The 17500-nt window shown below is 46.0% G+C and overlaps 1 long non-coding RNA gene across 1 annotated transcript in view; it reads left to right on the forward strand.

Annotated features, from left to right (window-relative positions):
- Nucleotides 1-17500, forward strand: part of LOC126995668 (uncharacterized) — a 105404-nt gene that overhangs the window by 43955 nt on the left and 43949 nt on the right. Inside the window, exon 4 of the long non-coding RNA XR_007750634.1 lies at nt 8619-8685. This is a non-coding gene — a long non-coding RNA (uncharacterized LOC126995668). The remainder of the gene's footprint in view (nt 1-8618; nt 8686-17500) is intronic.

Genomic DNA, 17500 nt, shown 5'->3' on the forward strand with positions numbered 1-17500 from the left:
TCATCTTTATACATTTCGTCACCCCTTCGCTATTTTCCCACTTCCTTATTCGTGCGTCTCGGAATGCTGGCAAGTGTGTTTGATTTGTTTATGTTCGGAAAGCTAAGCCAAGCGTTCTGACAGGTGCACCTCCCCCCCCTACCCCCTCGGCGTGGTTGTGTAGCACTGAAGAGCCCCACCATCTGCCCTACCCCCACCCACCCCCAACCCACCCCTCCACGTGCCTTACCAGTGGGTCAGAGGGTCATCGGAGGCAGCGAGATGGCTTATAAACAATGCCTGGCCGCCCGGGGAAGGTGACGACGCACTCCTGACCCCGCATAAATTAAGCGAGGTCACTGTTTGCGGGGGAAGGTCACGTCGGGGGTAAGAGCGAGGTACAGTGCCAGGGCCCATATTTCCAAACGTTTCGACGACTTAGCTACAGTACATTTATTTTATTTAGCTCTCGTATTTTATTTAGCTCGTATTTTATTTAGCTCTCGTATAAGTTGTAGGCATTTACGTAGATGGATTAACATCTCCGGCGGTAGTTTTCCAGGATATCCACGCCTGCAGGAAAAACACTCATGAGAACCCGATGGATCTTCTCTGTGGCCTTCAAATATGATCGTAACAACAGCCTGAAGCCTATAAGTATGAGTCCAGGGTCTGAGGGAGTAAGGGAAGTGACGTCGTGTGGACCGATCAAGTGTTTTTAGCGTGACCTGAAACCATATTCTCAAACGCTTCTCCGCTTACACACTTACATTTGACAGAGTTTTTGAAGGGGTACTGGGCATTTCTAGAGGTACATTTATGACCTTGGTGGTAGTTTGACCCCTCCTCTGTACCTTAAACGTGAAAAACACTCATGAAAACCAGATTAAACTCCATTTTAGCCTTTGGAAATAGATGACATGAGAGGTTGAAGCGTCTGAGAATACCGACCCTGAAGGACGAGACTTGAGCCACTCACGGACTGGAACACGAGAGACAAACTTGGAGGCGACGACGAAGCTTCAGTAATCCTCCCTCGGCCTCTGCCCTGTGTTGTGTCATGACGGCCACACGGATACTTGGTCGTGTGTGTGTGTGTGTGTGTGTGTGTGTGTGTGTGTGTGAGGGGGCTGAGGGGGGGTTGAGTGGGCGGGTGTGTGGATGTGTGTGTTAGTTTGATATTATTATTATTTTTTTTAAGAGTGGCTGCTTTTCGTTTAATATTTTTCTTGGGCCTCCGACTCTTGCCTTAGATCCACGAAGGTGTTCAGCATAGTCTCCACCACCATTTCTAATCTCCCGCGCGCTGCGAATCACTTTCCTTCTCGTTTCCAAGATTTCATTCTATCAATTTAAACTTTACCCACGCGGCTTCAGTGCCTCCCTGACGCACCCTGTCCCTGCTGCTGACGCCGGGGATTGGTTTACGTCTCGCCGTCGTGGACTTTTCGACCCTCGTCTTCCAACGCGCCGCCGGTAAGATAGGCGAAGCGCAGAGGGCTGTTCCTGCTGTCTAAATACTTGCTGACGCCTGACTATTTAAAAGTCGTATTAGTCTTCATCAACAAAAATGTGGCGGATTAGTCTTTTTTGACCGTTTTTCAAGGCGTGATTATTTTTTATTTTTTATTTTTATACATTTTCTTTTTACGAGTGTTTGTAACGTTGACTCAACTCTGTGAAACTCCAACACTTCTACCTAACTCCGTCCCAAAAATGGAGATAAAAAGCCAAACTAGCCACTTAACTGTTAATAAATACTATTACAACGTTTAAAAATCTTGCGTGAGTCTCGGCCCCGGCACCGTCCGTGTTACTTCCTTGATGTATTAGTCCATGGACAAAGGCCCTGCAAGGTGACTGTCGCGGCCGTCAAACTAGATGCAAATGTAAGCAACACTGAAAGCTGCCGACCGCGCCGCCTCTTTCGCATAGGCAAGTCAGCTCGCCTCTGCATAGGGACGAGACACCGCCACTCAGGCCAGACTGTTGCTGCTGTACCCCGCGACCTCCTACAGGGGAAAGGGTCGATGCTTACTGTGTGTGTCTCGTGTGTTGGCAGCATCAAGCAATTTATGTATTTTTTAATCGAATTTACGTGTTAATTAACGTGTGAATGAAGAGTCAGAGTGGCCTGAGCTAAGTGTTGAAGAGGAAGCTGTGAGAGGTACATGTTTTGAGTCTTCTATGACATTGATAATATTACATGAAACGCCGACGGTAATGTGGCGGCGTTTAATTGACACTAGGAGGGGCGCAGGTCGAGACTTTGATTAATGACAACCGATCGAGCGCCGGTAACCCTACACTAAGTGGATATATTCTTCAAAGCTATTTACACAACCCACACAAAAGAAAAGTAAATCTGCCTCCCTTCCCCTCGCGGCGCTGGCAGTCTTCCAGGCGAGGAGGATCAACAGGTCACTCACACGGCTCTCGGTAATGGCTCGAGGGAATATTCTTCTCTATATGTGTTGCTACGCACCTTCACGGGTTTTTGGTCTTGTCGGGGAGCTGGTAAACGAGAGATAGAGCTGAAATTAGAGAGGATTTAAGTAAAAAAAAGAAAAATCGAGAACATATCAACAAAGGGAGAGAATCAGCCAAGCGGACGGGCTATAGTATCTCATTGTGGAAAAATTGCTCCGCAACTGTACTGTGACCGTGGTTCACCACAGTCACAAAGCTGTTGCAAATCAGTCGCAGAGCAGTATCAGAGGTTCACGATGGTCGGTAAACCTTCGCCAAACTGGCGCGAGAATTTTGAACATGTTAAATAATTTCGGCGAACGTCACAAATCCGGACCGATTTCAAATAGTCCCAAACCGCTCTCAGTAGTTGTAAAATGGTTGCCTGATGTTCGTACGAACTTCCACTCAAAATAGTTGCAAAATTGTCGCAAAATAACCTCAAAATAGTCGCGCGACGTTCTTACGACAGTCGCAAAAGTCCAATTTTAGTTGCATTTTGTCACACTATCTTGGCACGAAGATCGCGCAACTATTATAGCAACTACCGTTCCGACGGTCGCCATTTATTTTTGGCGAACTTCATGCAAACTTCGAGCGAAGTTCTTGCATCTGTTTTTTAGAGATGTCTTGGGTCTTTTTGTCGCTTTTTTTTTGGGGGGGGGGGCGGGGGTGTGTGTGTAAGTGTGGTGAATTCACAGTCGCCCAGATCGCGAACAAATTTGCGGCTCGTGAGATGGCGTAAAGAGGAATAACAGCATCATTTTGGCACGTCAGGAACTCGTGACAAGCCTCAGATTTTCTTCCTAATGTTAATATTTTCTTCCTTCACGCTCACGGTGTTGGCTTGGAGACCTCTCCTTTCCTTCCACTCCCCCCTCCATCCCTTTTTTCCCTCTCCCCCCCTCCTTCCCTTCTTTCCCTCCCCCGAACTTTCATGCCTCCTTCTCTGCCTCCCTCCCACTTGTTTTCTTTCCATCTCCGTTTTTATTTAGTCTTCCTTCCCTTTCTTTTCTTTCCATTACTTTTTCTAATGCGTCTTAAACCTTCTCCTCCTCGCTTTCACCCACTCCTCAGAAGTCATCAGAGAAGTTTGTGAATAAACATAGATGTGAATAAGGGAGAGGAAAGGATCTGCGTGGGAGAGGAATATGGAGTAAAGAAACAGAATGATGGAAGTAAATGGATAGATAGAAATAAAGAAGAAATATAGATAAATAGACAGAGAGATAGGTGGATAGATAGATAGATAGTTAGACAGATAGATAGAAAGATAGACAAACAGTGAGTGTGTGTGTGTGTGTATGTGTGTGTGTGTGTGTAGCAGACTAACTGGGAGGCAAACATTGTGACAAGAAGACAAACAGACGCTATTTATCAGACAGACACATGGCCGATAATTTGTAATGCGTGGCTAGACAGCAATGAAAAACGGGCGATATTGATTCATGCAAGCAAACAAACACGACTAAAAAAAAAATAAAAAATAAAAAAAAAAAAAAAAAAACAGTGGCTCTTTAAAGCATTACAGATGGACAAACAGATAGACAGGCAGGCAGATAGACAGACAGGCAGACAAAGGATAGCCCACAGAAAGGCAGACAGATAAACAGACAGACAAATGATTGGCTAACGGTTGAATAGACAGATAGACAGACAGACAGACAGACATGCTTTCTAACGCAGCCAGAAGGATAAACAGACAAGGAAGGGGACAGAAGACAGGAAAGCACCCCCGCCCTCCCCCCCAGCCCCCCTACACACTCCGCCCACCGCCAATTACTGGTGCTTGTTATGTTTGTGTTGCGTCCGCCTGTTATTAGAGTTGTTGTGTTTCCCTGCCCAGTCACACCCTTAGCCACCCCCCGGCCACATCACACCCTTAGAGTCACATCCCTGCCCTGTCACACCCATAGCCACACACCCGGCCACATCACACCCTTAGAGTCACATCCCCGCCCTGTCACCCTTAGTCACCCCCCCGGCCACATCACACCCTTAGAGTCACATCCCTGCCCAGTCACACCCTTAGCCACACACCCGGTCACATCACAGCCTCAGTCACATCCTTGCCCAGCCACACCCTCAGTTACACCCCCGGCCACACCTTACCCTCAGTCACATCCCTGTCATACCCTTAGTCACCCCCTCGGCCACACCTCACCCTCAGAGTCACATCCCTGCCCAGTCACACCCTTAGTCACCTCACCCCCGGCCACACCTCACCCTCAGAGTCACATCCCTGCCCAGTCACACCCTTAGTCACCTCCCCGGCCACACCTCACCTTTAGCCACATCCCCAGGCCACACATCCTTAGTCACATCACCGGCCTCAGCACCTCACCGGAACCACATCTCATCCTCATCCTCTGACCTTTAGTTTTAGCCACACCCCAATCAGCTTTATGTATCCTTAACACACACACACACACACACACACACACACACACACACACACACACACACACACACACGTTGTTCGCCACACACACTTTTTGCCACACCGAAATATATTCCATACGTGCTACACTTGGGTATAACCTTTCATCCCTTTTTATTTTCATGGTAACGTAACGCCACACACACACACACACACACACACACACACACACACACACACACATCAGTCACCACACACTGGCTTTCTTTTTCCCGCGTAATAGTCACATGACACCGAAAAGAAAACGGGGTGTGGGTGAAACATAACAATCCATTTTAAAACATGACACAGCATTATCAAAAAACCCTCACACCCTTTCTTTTCAGTTGTTGTTGTTGTTGTTGTTGTTGTTTTTTCCACAATCTTCCCATCCCCCCCTTCCTCTGCTCCTCCTCCTCTTCCCTCCCTTCTTCGTCCTCCTCCTCCTGCTGTTTTGTCCTCCTTTCAATACTCGGTTTTATTCTTTATTCTTCATTTATTTATTTTCGTTCAACCGTTAAACCCTTTCTATTTTTTTTTCTTTTTTTTTTCTTTTTCTCCAACTTCTGTTTTTTTCCTCCTCTCTCTCTCTCTCTCTCTCTCTCTCTCTCTCTCTCTCTCTCTCTCTCTCTCTCTCTCTCTCTCTCTCTCTCTCTCTCTCTCTCTCTCTCTCTCTCCATTCTTCAATAATAACTTCAAAATATTACTTATCTCCCTCTCAATCATTTCACTTACCCATCCACTTATCCCCTGCTTTCCATCTTCTCCCCTGCCGCCCTGTCCTCCCCCCCCCCTCTCCTTGCCGTCCATCACCTCCATTACTCACCCTTCTCCTTCCCTGCCTTCCCTCTGCCCTTCGCTCTCATGTACCCCATTACCCTCTGTCCCACATCACCTCTTATCCCATGGCTGCCAACACCCCCTCCACCCCTGCCACCCTGCCCTCACTCTTCCCATCCTTCCCTCAACCCTTCACCCTGACCTCCATCACTTTTCTAATTCCTTTAAACTTCCTCCTTCCCTCCGTCGCTCTCTCCCCTCTGTTCCATCCCCTCAAGCAGTCACCTTTCCTCTCTCCCCTCCTCCCCCCACCCCACCCATCTCTTTTTTTTTTTTCTTCTTCTTTCTTTCTTTTTCCTATCTATTCCTTTTCTTTTTAGGTTTAGGTTAAATATCCGTATTATAATGTGCGGTATGGTCGTTTGTGTTGTTGTTATTGTTGTTGCTGTTGTTATTATTATTATTAGTAGTAGTAGTTGTATCATCATTGCCGTTGTTATTACTTTACTGTTGATTGCCTTTTTTTTTTTTTTTTGTTAATGGCACTCGTGAACGCAATTATTTCCTCACAAGACAGCAACAACAACAACAACAACAACAACAACAACAACAAAAACTGTATGTCATTACCATTACGAAAGTCACCACCACCACCATTACCACTATCATCACCATTTCCATCACCATTACTTTCATCACCACTACCACCACCACCTCCACCACCACCACCATCACCTTCACCACCACCACCGCCACTGCCTCGCTCGCTTCATATTATTAGTGTTAAGAGCAACTTCCGCTCACGTCATCATGTTAAGAGAGTTTATAACTTGCTTATGTTACGAGAGAGAGAGAGAGAGAGAGAGAGAGAGAGAGAGAGAGAGAGAGAGAGAGAGAGAGAGAGAGAGAGAGAGAGAGAGAGAGAGAGAGAGAGAGAGAGAGAGAGAGAGAGCATGGAATGAATAAGTAAAACGGTGAATGAAGTAAATGAATAAGCTTGAGAGAGAGAGAGAGAGAGAGAGAGAGAGAGAGAGAGAGAGAGAGAGAGAGAGAGAGAGAGAGAGAGAGAGAGAGAGAGAGAGAATGCACCGACTGCGTTAGGCTTCTCGTACTTTTTTTTTCCCCTTTTTTCTGACTTTTTTTTCTCCCGCCTTCCCTTTTCACGCTTGCCTTAACGGGGCTTTGGGAGCTTAAGTTTTGGGGGGCCGAGGAAAGCTATTTGTCTCCTGAGTTATGGGAGGTGTTGGTGTAATTGTGTGTGTGTGTGTGTGTGTGTGTGTGTGTGTGTTCTCTTGTTTTCATCCTGCATTTGCCTTTATTTTATTATTTTATTTATTATCTAAGGTCCGATTGGTAATAAGTAAACATGGAAACATGGAAATGCAGGCAACAAAAAGCCTATTGGCTCATTACGAGGTTGCCCGCTTGGGTGATTTAATCTGGTCGACAGCCACTTGGGGCCTGGGGAGCAGATGAAAGCACCTCGACGTTGGGGAGCAGATGAAAGCACCTCGACGTTGGGGAGCAGATGAAAGCACCTCGACATTGAGGAGCAGATGAAAGCACCCCGATATTGAGGAGCAGATGAAAGCACCCCGATATTGAGGAGCAGATGAAAGCACCTCGACGTTGGGGAGCAGATGAAAGCACCCCGATATTGAGGAGCAGATGAAAGCACCCCGATATTGAGGAGCAGATGAAAGCACTCCGATATTGAGGAGCAGATGAAAGCACCCCGACATTGAGGAGCAGATGAAAGCACCCCGATATTGAGGAGCAGATGAAAGCACCCCGATATTGAGGAGCAGATGAAAGCACCCCGATATTGAGGAGCAGATGAAAGCACCCCGATATTGAGGAGCAGATGAAAGCACCCCGACATTGAGGAGCAGATGAAGGCACCCCGATATTGAGGAGCAGATGAAAGCACCCCGACATTGAGGAGCAGATGAAGGCACCCCGATATTGAGGAGCAGATGAAGGCACCCCGATATTGAGGAGCAGATGAAGGCACCCCGATATTGAGGAGCAGATGAAAGCACCCCGATATTGAGGAGCAGATGAACGCACCCTGATATTGAGGAGCAGATGAAAGCACTGATATTGAGGAGCAGATGAAAGCACCTCGACATTGAGGAGCAGATGAAGGCACCCCGATATTGAGGAGCAGATGAAGGCACCCCGATATTGAGGAGCAGATGAAGGCACCCCGATATTGAGGAGCAGATGAAAGCACCCCGACATTGAGGAGCAGATGAAAGCACTCCGACATTGAGGAGCAAATGAAAGCACCCCGACATTGAGGAGCAGATGAAAGCACTCCGATATTGAGGAGCAGATGAAAGCACCCCGATATTGAGGAGCAGATGAAAGCACTCCGATATTGAGGAGCAGATGAAAGCACCCCGACATTGAGGAGCAGATGAAAGCACCCCGATATTGAGGAGCAGATGAAAGCACCCCGATATTGAGGAGCAGATGAAAGCACCCCGATATTGAGGAGCAGATGAAAGCACCCCGATATTGAAGAGCAGATGAAAGCACCCCGATATTGAAGAGCAGATGAAAGCACCCCGATATTGAAGAGCAGATGAAAGCACCCCGATATTGAGGAGCAGATGAAAGCAATGATAATGAATTCACACATGATACACATGAATATTATTTTTTTCTGGGTGTCTCATGTAATGTTCGTTTTAGTAAGAAGATACGTAGACCATATATACAATTTTTTACGTTATTTTTTTATTTCCTCTTAAATTCATATTTTTTCCTTTGCATTTCTATTTTTTCCATTTTTCAACAGTTTTCTTTCATTCCATAATATTTTGCTTTCTTTATTTTCATGCATTAGTTTCTTCTCTCTCTCTCTCTCTCTCTCTCTCTCTCTCTCTCTCTCTCTCTCTTCTGCGTAACAGCTTCAGACATCTTCAAAGGCGTCAGTAGCTACTATTATTTTTCTTTTCCGCAGGTCGACTTCCAACTTCCAGCAAAGGAGGAGAGACTTGAAAAGCGAGAAAGCAAATACAAGGATCAAGGTCAGTGTCTGTTGTGAAGTAGACTCGATATATTTTTGGCCCCGTAGCCTCAGGAGGGGAAGGAGTGGGTGGAGGCGTGTAGCGTGTCTCTTGCTCCTCCACACACACACACACACACACACACTGCTCTGAAGGTTATGTATACGGCGGCGTCGAATGTATGAACAAAAAGTATATGCTTGGCAGTACACGTTCAGGACAAGTAGCAAGCCTATGTACGCGTTTGGTAGCCTGCATTGAGTCTAGAATCCTTGGTAGTACGCGTCCAGTGTTAGTACCAAGCACACACGTCGGGCAGCTCGAATAGACACCAAAGACAAACGCACAACGCTGGATTTTTAAAGCTTCGTATTAGTATATATTATCAGTTTATTGATATATAGTTTTTTTTTTATATATTCAGTTGTTGGGACGGAGTTAGTTAAAAGTGTTGGGTTTCCAATAAGATAAGTCGACTAATTACAAATTCAGCCGGAAAAAAGGGGATAAAAAAATCAAGAGAACCAATTAACCTCTCCTCGGAAAAGGGTAAAACAACAACAACAACAACAACAACAGACTACTAAGGCATATGATTTTTTTTTTAAACAAAGGATGCGGCTCAAGGGCAACAAAAAGAGTACAAAAAAAGAAGCCCGCTACGCGCCGCTCCCACAAACGTAAAAAGTAAAGAGTAGCCAAAAGAGAGGTCAGTTTCGGGTGGATGTTGATAAAGACTAAGAAGACGTTTAAAAATAAGGCGCAGAGGATGCGAGGAAGGGGGAGCCAGCACGTAATAGCACCGTAGCCTTAGGCATGTCAACTCTACGGGTCTGAGAGCGGTGCTGTGTCTGCAAGGGGAACCGCTTGGCTTAAAAAAAAAGAAAAAAAAAAAAAAGAGGGAGAAAAGTTTTCCGCGCCGAGTAGAATATCTCTATAAGAATACCCCTTAAGTAAGCTGTTTAGGCCTAAGTTGTCGAACTTCTACGGCGAAGAAGATAATGGAGTTTTGTCCTGCCCTCCCTCTCCCCCCCCCCCCCACACACACACACACACACCATCCCGTCCGTGTTCCCCGGCAGACTCCAATAGCCTGGAGGAAAAGTTAAGCCGCACCCCTCTCCTTCCTCCCTCCCTTCCTCCTCTGTTCCTAGCAACTCACTGAGCTGTGCGGTCCCCATGGAAGGAAAGGAAGGGATGGGGCAGGCCTGGGGAGGAAATGCTCAGCCTATTCCGTCTTTAATTTCAATGAGCATTTGTTGCGTCGCGGCAGACAACGTTCAGGTCTTCTATCACACTCCCTTTGTGACAGATTTCAGTGACAAGTAACAAATGCTAATTTCTCCAGAGATACAACCTCCTGTTAGGGTTTTCAAGAGGGCAGCGAAGTGACGAAGTGGAGAAAGCTCTGTTCAAAATGTTACACCAAATGAATATGAAAACATGAGTAATTATTTTTGAGCTTAAATGATACACTTGACTATTTTAAGATGGATTATTGGGTATTTATGCAGAGACTGATTTTGTGTGATGACCGGCGCGAGTTGTGGTGCTTTGTGTCGCTCGGTGTCGATGACGTCGAAGGGGATTTCTAGTTGACAACTAAATACTGCATAGACTGACTATGTATTGTATAACACTGAACAAAATAATTGTCAATAGACCCCCTCAAGCAGCAGCCAGACGCATCACGTGTGTTTGTGTGTGTGTGTGTGTGTGTGTGTGTGTGTGTGTGTGTGTATTCAAGTCGCACGTTGTCACGCGACGTGTTAGAAATACACGATGAAACACTGTGCATGTATCTTGTGCGTGCAACACTCCCGTGGGATGAGCTGTCATCACAAGTGTGTCCCTTTAACTGCCGTGAAGTAACAAGATAATTTCTGCAAGGATAACATGCAGGGCAGCGGCTGTCAGTGCCGCTACGGCCCTCCAGGGGACACGATTCGAACTGTCCGTCAGCGGCGCCTTCCAGGCCAGCAGCGGCGCTGCCTCCGCAGGGGTGTCAATGGACGGCCAAGGTCACAAGATATAAAACGAGCGTGTTTTCATATAATGGAAAACATGTTTCTCGGGTGATACTTATCTTGTGGCATGTGAAATGTTTTTAATGGAAAAGTCACAAGCGCCAAGCGCCAGTGTATGAGAATATAAAGAATCTTATTTGCTTGAAGCGACGGACGTGTGAAGAAGCAGTCTAAGCTTGTCTGTGCAGCGCCGAGACTCAGCTGGAGCAGCACGGTGATGCAGCGGCCCTCGCCTAGGGTGTTGAGCAGCACTCCGGGGAATAGAATTTTCCTTGCACTTCAAGGTCCAGAAAAATCCTGCGAGAAGAAGTTTAGTTTCAGTTTCCGAAGATTCCCTCAAATCCAGCGTGCAAAAGTTGGAATCTCTTCCCCGCGGGAGCCGAGAAGAAGCCGCGTTCCTTCCCGGAGACACCAAAGTACATTCCCGGGAAAGAAAAAAATCTTTCTCAAGAATCTTACAAATATTCTTTTGAGGTGTCTCCAGAATGCCTTAGAGGCCGGACTTGTTCTTCAGATGTATTTCATGTAAAGAAGAAATCTTCTTACCAAGTCACTTTGTGGGTCAGAGAGGCGCAGAGCAAGTGCCGTGTTCGCGAGCTACGATACAAGGCACAGGAAATATAGAGAGAAGACAACAACGTGGAAAAATATGTATCTCTTATTTAGTTGAGTGCCTCCTGCGTGATGGCTCAGCTCTTCGCAGTGTGCTTTGGCAGAGTGCATGTAACAGCATTGTCAGCACCGCCTGTGACTCGTTTGACTTCGCAGCAAATACGAAAAAAGAATAATATGAAACTCCAAACCGCGGCAGACTAATAAGAGCTAGATAGATAGATAGATGAATAAACAGATGGATAACTAGATACATAGATAATAGACAGATAAATGGATAAAGAGATAAATAACTAGATAGATAGATAGATAGATAAATGTATGGATAGATAACCAGGGAATCACAAAGTCAAAATATCGACCATTCTTTCATCACGTACACACACACACACACACACACACACACACACACACACACACACACACACACACACACACACACACAAAGCAAGCACCATTTCACACTTCCTTGGCCCACATTCACGCCCACACCTCTCATCCCCCCCTCCCCCCCCTTGAAACATCAGTCACGCCAGTTCATTCCTTCATAACTAAAAACATCTCAAAAAAAAAAAAGGTGCTGCGTTGATGCTTATGTTAACTGTAAATATTTTCCTCTTTTTTTTCCTACTTTCTCTTTTTTTCACCTCCCACCTTCACACACACACACACACACACACACACACACACACACACACACACACACACACACACACACACACACACGCTGACGTTTCCTCCATCATTTAAAATTTTAACCCACGTCTTTTTCTGCCTCACAGTTTTATTCTTTTTCTCTCCAGATTTTCGGATTTCCTATTTCATCCTTCTTCAATCGATCCCTCTCCCTCCCAACGCGTAGTAGTAGTAGTAGTAGTAGTAGTAGTAGTAGTAGTAGTAGTAATAGTAGTAGTAGTAGTAGTAGTAGTAGTAGTAGCAGTAGTAGTAGTAGTAATAGTCCTAACCTCAGAAACATCATTATAACTATTTTGGGAAGCCTCTCAAATCGTCCGTGAATTTTTAGCACCATTAAACTGAAATCATTGTGCCGCACTTCCCACATACACACAAACTCTCTCTCTCTCTCTCTCTCTCTCTCTCTCTCTCTCTCTCTCTCTCTCTCTTTATATCTTACCTACAAACCCAACAAACACTTCCCTTTAGATTCAGACGTGCAAACAAACAATTACTAGAACAGCGAGGCACAAAGAGAGAGAGAGAGAGAGAGAGAGAGAGAGAGAGAGAGAGAGAGAGAGTGGGGGGGGTCGTTGAAATAGGGAGGAGGATTGAGTGGGTCGGGAGAGGAGGAGCTTCGGAAGGTGGGCGTGTGTGGGGCGCTGAAGGTCAATAATTCAGGTCAGTGGCAGCTCTCCTCCACAGGTGAAGCCGCTGTTCGCCTGAGGTCAAGTTATTTATAGGTGACGTAAAGCTGCGTTGTCAGAGCGAGCGTCCTGGGGTGGCAAAGGTAGCCGTGAGAGAGAGAGAGAGAGAGAGAGAGAGAGAGAGAGAGAGAGAGAGAGAGAGAGAGAGAGAGAGAGAGAGAGAGAGAGAGAGAAAGAGAGAGACTGAAAAAAATGACAGACAGACAGACAAAATGACAGGCAAAATGACAGACAGACACAGACAGACAGACAGGCACACACAGATAGACAGATAGACAGACAAACATTCATACGTACAAACAGACAGACAGACAGACAAATACAGACAGAGGCAAAATGACTGCGAAACAAAATGACAGACAAACTCACACAAACACAGACGCCAAAGAGACGGACTGAAAGACGCACAAACAGCCAGAACTACATACAGACAAACAGACACAGGCAGGCAGGCAGGTAGACAGACAAACCGGCAGTGATTGAGTGAATGAATGAATGACAATTTCGCAATAACAAACACATGGCGAAATAGAATGACAGGAACACCACTGGCCAAAAAAGTGGACCCGAATGCATAACAAATCAACAGCATTCACAAACGAGTAATCAAACAAACACAGCGACACAAACGAAGGGAAGATACAGAGAGAGGCAGAGACGGAGAGGTCTTTTGATCGGTAAATGGAAGGTGTGGTATACGTTCACGCTGCGTCACGTTCACGGTGCGTGCGTCGTCGGTGAAACCTTTAATTGGACCCAGGCACGCGTTCGTTTGGTCAGTAGTTCAGTAAAGGGCAGCGATCGTTACTGGTTCAGTCACGTGTGTGTGTGTGTGTGTGTGTGTGTGTGTGTGTGTGTGTGTGTGTGTGTGTGTGTGTGTGCCGCCTCGGCCTAACAATACATACAGGTGTGCCATCACTGGTAAATGTAAGGTCAAAGGTAATTTTCTTCCCATTGTAGTTGTATTGCATTAAGAAATATTTCACCAGCGCTTGGCTTTCTATCCTCCAAAAGTTAATCATGTCCAGGGAAAGGTACTGTTTTGTGTCCCGTTGGGTGGCGTCTATTAACGCTTTGTAACGAGGCTGAGAAGCGAGAGCCGCACCGCACAACTTTAGATTTGACTTTAATACTACGCAGGAAATTACATCGCTGCTCGTAAACAGGAAAACAAACATTACCACATTTCCTGCTTTCTGCGCCTCGTGCTTTCCCTGCCGTTACCGGGAAAGCATGACATTACGATACAGAGGTGCACATCTATGGAAGACCGTGTTCCCGTCACGGAAGTGTGCGGCGGGGCTGTCCTCCATGGTCCAGCCCAGACGGCCGGGCAGCGAACCTAAAAGCAACGGCCAGCGTCTGCACGTCCTGATGTCAGCCGGGGTTCAGAACACTTCCTTCTTTCCTGCAGCAGCAAAAAGAGAAATTAAAAGAAAAAAAAGTTCCCATTATTTTTAAGTGTTGAATAACCATGGTGCTGCTCACAAAATGTACGTGGTAAAAATGATATTAACGTACATCAGCCCCTTTATTGTGGAGGTAATACACCTGTCCCTTGAGGAGTGTTCAGTCTTATCACTAGCATTACTCTCATAACAATTTACTCCTCTTTGTAGTATTGCAAAAGTCTCGCATTGCTTTAAGTGGGTGGTTGTTTGGATTTAAGAAAAATGTATTGAAGAAAACTCCCTTCACACACAACGGAATTTATATTTGCCGGCAGCGTGAGCAGGGAACGCCGCGCCACCCAGCCCCGGTAAACACATTTGTGGCCGCGCGGCGCTGGCCCGGTGTGAACGCACCTTCGCGGCGGCTTGAACGTTATTAAACTTCGCAGTAAAAGGAAAAGTAAAGTAATGTCACGATTTTTCAGAACTAAACGAGAATTCTAGTTTAATTTCATGCAATTCGCCGCCGAAAGAGAAAGTTGGAGAGAGAGAGAGAGAGAGAGAGAGAGAGAGAGAGAGAGAGAGAGAGAGAGAGAGAGAGAGAGAGAGAGAGAAGGCAAAGAGGTAACAGAGAGGGAGCAGCAGTGTCTGTTGAGCGTCTTACCTCACTTCCGGTTCTCAACAGGTGTCCCTCACTCCCCCAACCCCCTCCCGTTCTCCTCCCCTCCCCTCACTTCTGCCCCTTTCCTCCCTTCCCTCACCCCATCACGCTCTTCACTCATACGTTACCCCTCACCCCCCCTTTCATACGGGTAACATTACTACTACTACTACTACTACTACTACAAATAATGATGATAGTAATATGACTAGTTACTAAGCGATGCAATAGGGAGGAAAACCAAATCCAGGTAATCTTCAAACGGCGTCGTTACCTGTTATGCCATCGACCTTTTTGAATGAAAGAAAAAAAAAGAAAAAATAACGAACGGAAATGCCATGAAAATAAGTCTGAAAAAAAAGTGTATTTGTCGTTGTTTTGCCGTAATGGAAGCGGACGTGATTGCGGCGTCTGAATACACTTCCTCCCCAGTATTGTGTTCGGGAAGGAAGGAGCGATGGACAAGGAGCTGGTTGAAAAGGGGTGGGGTGGGGGGGGAAGGTCGGGGTATGGGGGGGTAGAGGAATGTGTGTGTGGAAGGGGTTGTGTGGGGGGGAGAGGGGAGCTGTGTGTGTGTGTGTGTGTGTGTGTGTGTGTGTGTGTGTGTGTGTGTGTGTGTGTGTGTGTGTGTGCGTGAGGGGTGTAGAAGAAAAGGAAGAGGGAGTCGTTGATGTTTTTGTTGTTGTTGTTGTTGTTGTTCTTGTTACTCCTGGTGGTGAGGGTGATGGTGGTGGTCTTCGTCATTATCTCGTCATCCATATAATCATCTCCATCACCCTCTTCAGTGTCAACAACTATTATCTTCATCGCCATCATCATTATCATCATCATCTCCCCATTACCATCAGTACCACCACCATCACCATCCTCCTTCACATCATCATCTACGCCACCCCACCACCACCACCTCTACCACCACCCCTTACATCATCCTCAACAACCCCCCTCGTCCTCGTCCACCTGTCCTGAGCATTGTGGGCGAGTGACCGGAAAACCGCAGGTAATTTTTGACTACTCAGGATAACATTCGAGGCAGACTGACGATGCTCTGAGCTCGACTACTCTAGTTCTGCTGATCACAAGGCTGCCTGCTGTAAATGCTGCTTGGAGAACGTAAGTGCCTCTTGAAAATGGGGTTTACTCGTTGATTTCGATATTCTCCCTTATGTCAGTGGTGCTTTGATATTGTAACTGCCTCTTGAAAATTATGTTTGCTCGTAGATTATAATTCTCCCTGCTGTAAACTGCTGCTTAGACGTCATGACTGCCTGCTAAAAATGGTGTTTACTAGCAGATCACAATTCTTCCTGCTGTAAATGGTGCTGAAAGAAATAACTGTCTGCTGAAAATGATATTTATTCGTGGATTACAATTCTTCCCGCTGTAAACACGACTGCCTCTTGAAAATGGTGACTTCTTTTTAGTTGGTCACAATTCTCCTTGCTGTAAACTGTCAATAGAAATACTGAAAAGGGTGGTTATTCGTAGATGACAATATTCTCCCTGCTGTAAGTGGTGCCTAGAGAACATAACTGCATGCTGAAAAGGGTGAGTATTCGTAGATGACAATATTCTCCCTGCTGTAAGTGGTGCCTAGAGAACATAACTGCATACTGAAAAGGGTGAGTATTCGTAGATGACAATATTCTCCCTGCTGGAAATGATGCCTGGAGAACATAACTGCATACTGAAAAGGGTGAGTATTCGTAGATGACAATATTCTCCCTGCTGGAAATGTTGCCTAGAGAACATAACTGCATACTGAAAAGGGTGAGTATTCGTAGATGACAATATTCTCCCTGCTGTAAATGATGCCTAGAGAACATAACCGCATACTGAAAAGGGTGAGTATTCGTAGATGACAATATTCTCCCTGCTGGAAATGATGCCTAGAGAACGTAACTACATACTGAAAAGGGTGTTCATTCGTGAATTACAATCTTCCCTGTTGCAGAATGCTGTTTAGACTTTATAACTGCCTGCTGAAAAAAGTGTAATTCTTGATCACAACTTTCCCTGATGTAAAATGCTGTTTAGACTTCATAACTGCCTGCTGAAAAAGTGTAATTCTTGGTCACAACTTTCCCTGATGTAAAATGCTGTTTAGACTTCATAACTGCCTGCTGAAGATAGTCTTTACACCTAAATCCCAATTCTTCCCACTGCAATTGGTATTTGGAGGATATAACTGCCTGCTCGATAGGGTGTTTACTTTTAGATCACGGAGTATTGCCTGCTATGAATTATTGGTGTCCAGGTTTACATAACAAGACTACCTGCTGAAATATGGTACTCAATGGCTACTTAGTGTAAATTGTGCTTAGTTTAACAACTTTTTGCACATCAAGAGACTATACATCGCCGCGGACAGCGATCACGATATTCCTTCCATCTGGGTGTGTTGTGTCCCTTTCTCGCGTGGATGTTAGGGGGGGGGGGTGGAGGGGAGGAACCAGTCTTTTTGAAGGGGAAATAAAGGGGGGGGGGTGGAGGGGAGGAACCAGTCTTTTTGAAGGGGAAATAAAGGGGGGGGGGGTTGAGCGTAAGTCTTCTTCCAATACCGCCCCGACAAGTCTTGAGAATCGCCATAATTGGATTTCCCTTCATCACGCTCTGCTTGGCTTGGTCTCCGCTCAAGCAGGAAATCTGTTGTCGTTCCTCAAGAGCAAAGACACACACACACACACACACACACACACACACACACACACACACACACACACATGAAGCAGGCAACCGCACCTTTACTCTTCCTCTCCCTCC

Source organism: Eriocheir sinensis, chromosome 8, assembly GCF_024679095.1.
Source record: "Eriocheir sinensis breed Jianghai 21 chromosome 8, ASM2467909v1, whole genome shotgun sequence".
Taxonomy (NCBI): Eukaryota; Metazoa; Arthropoda; class Malacostraca; order Decapoda; family Varunidae; genus Eriocheir; species Eriocheir sinensis.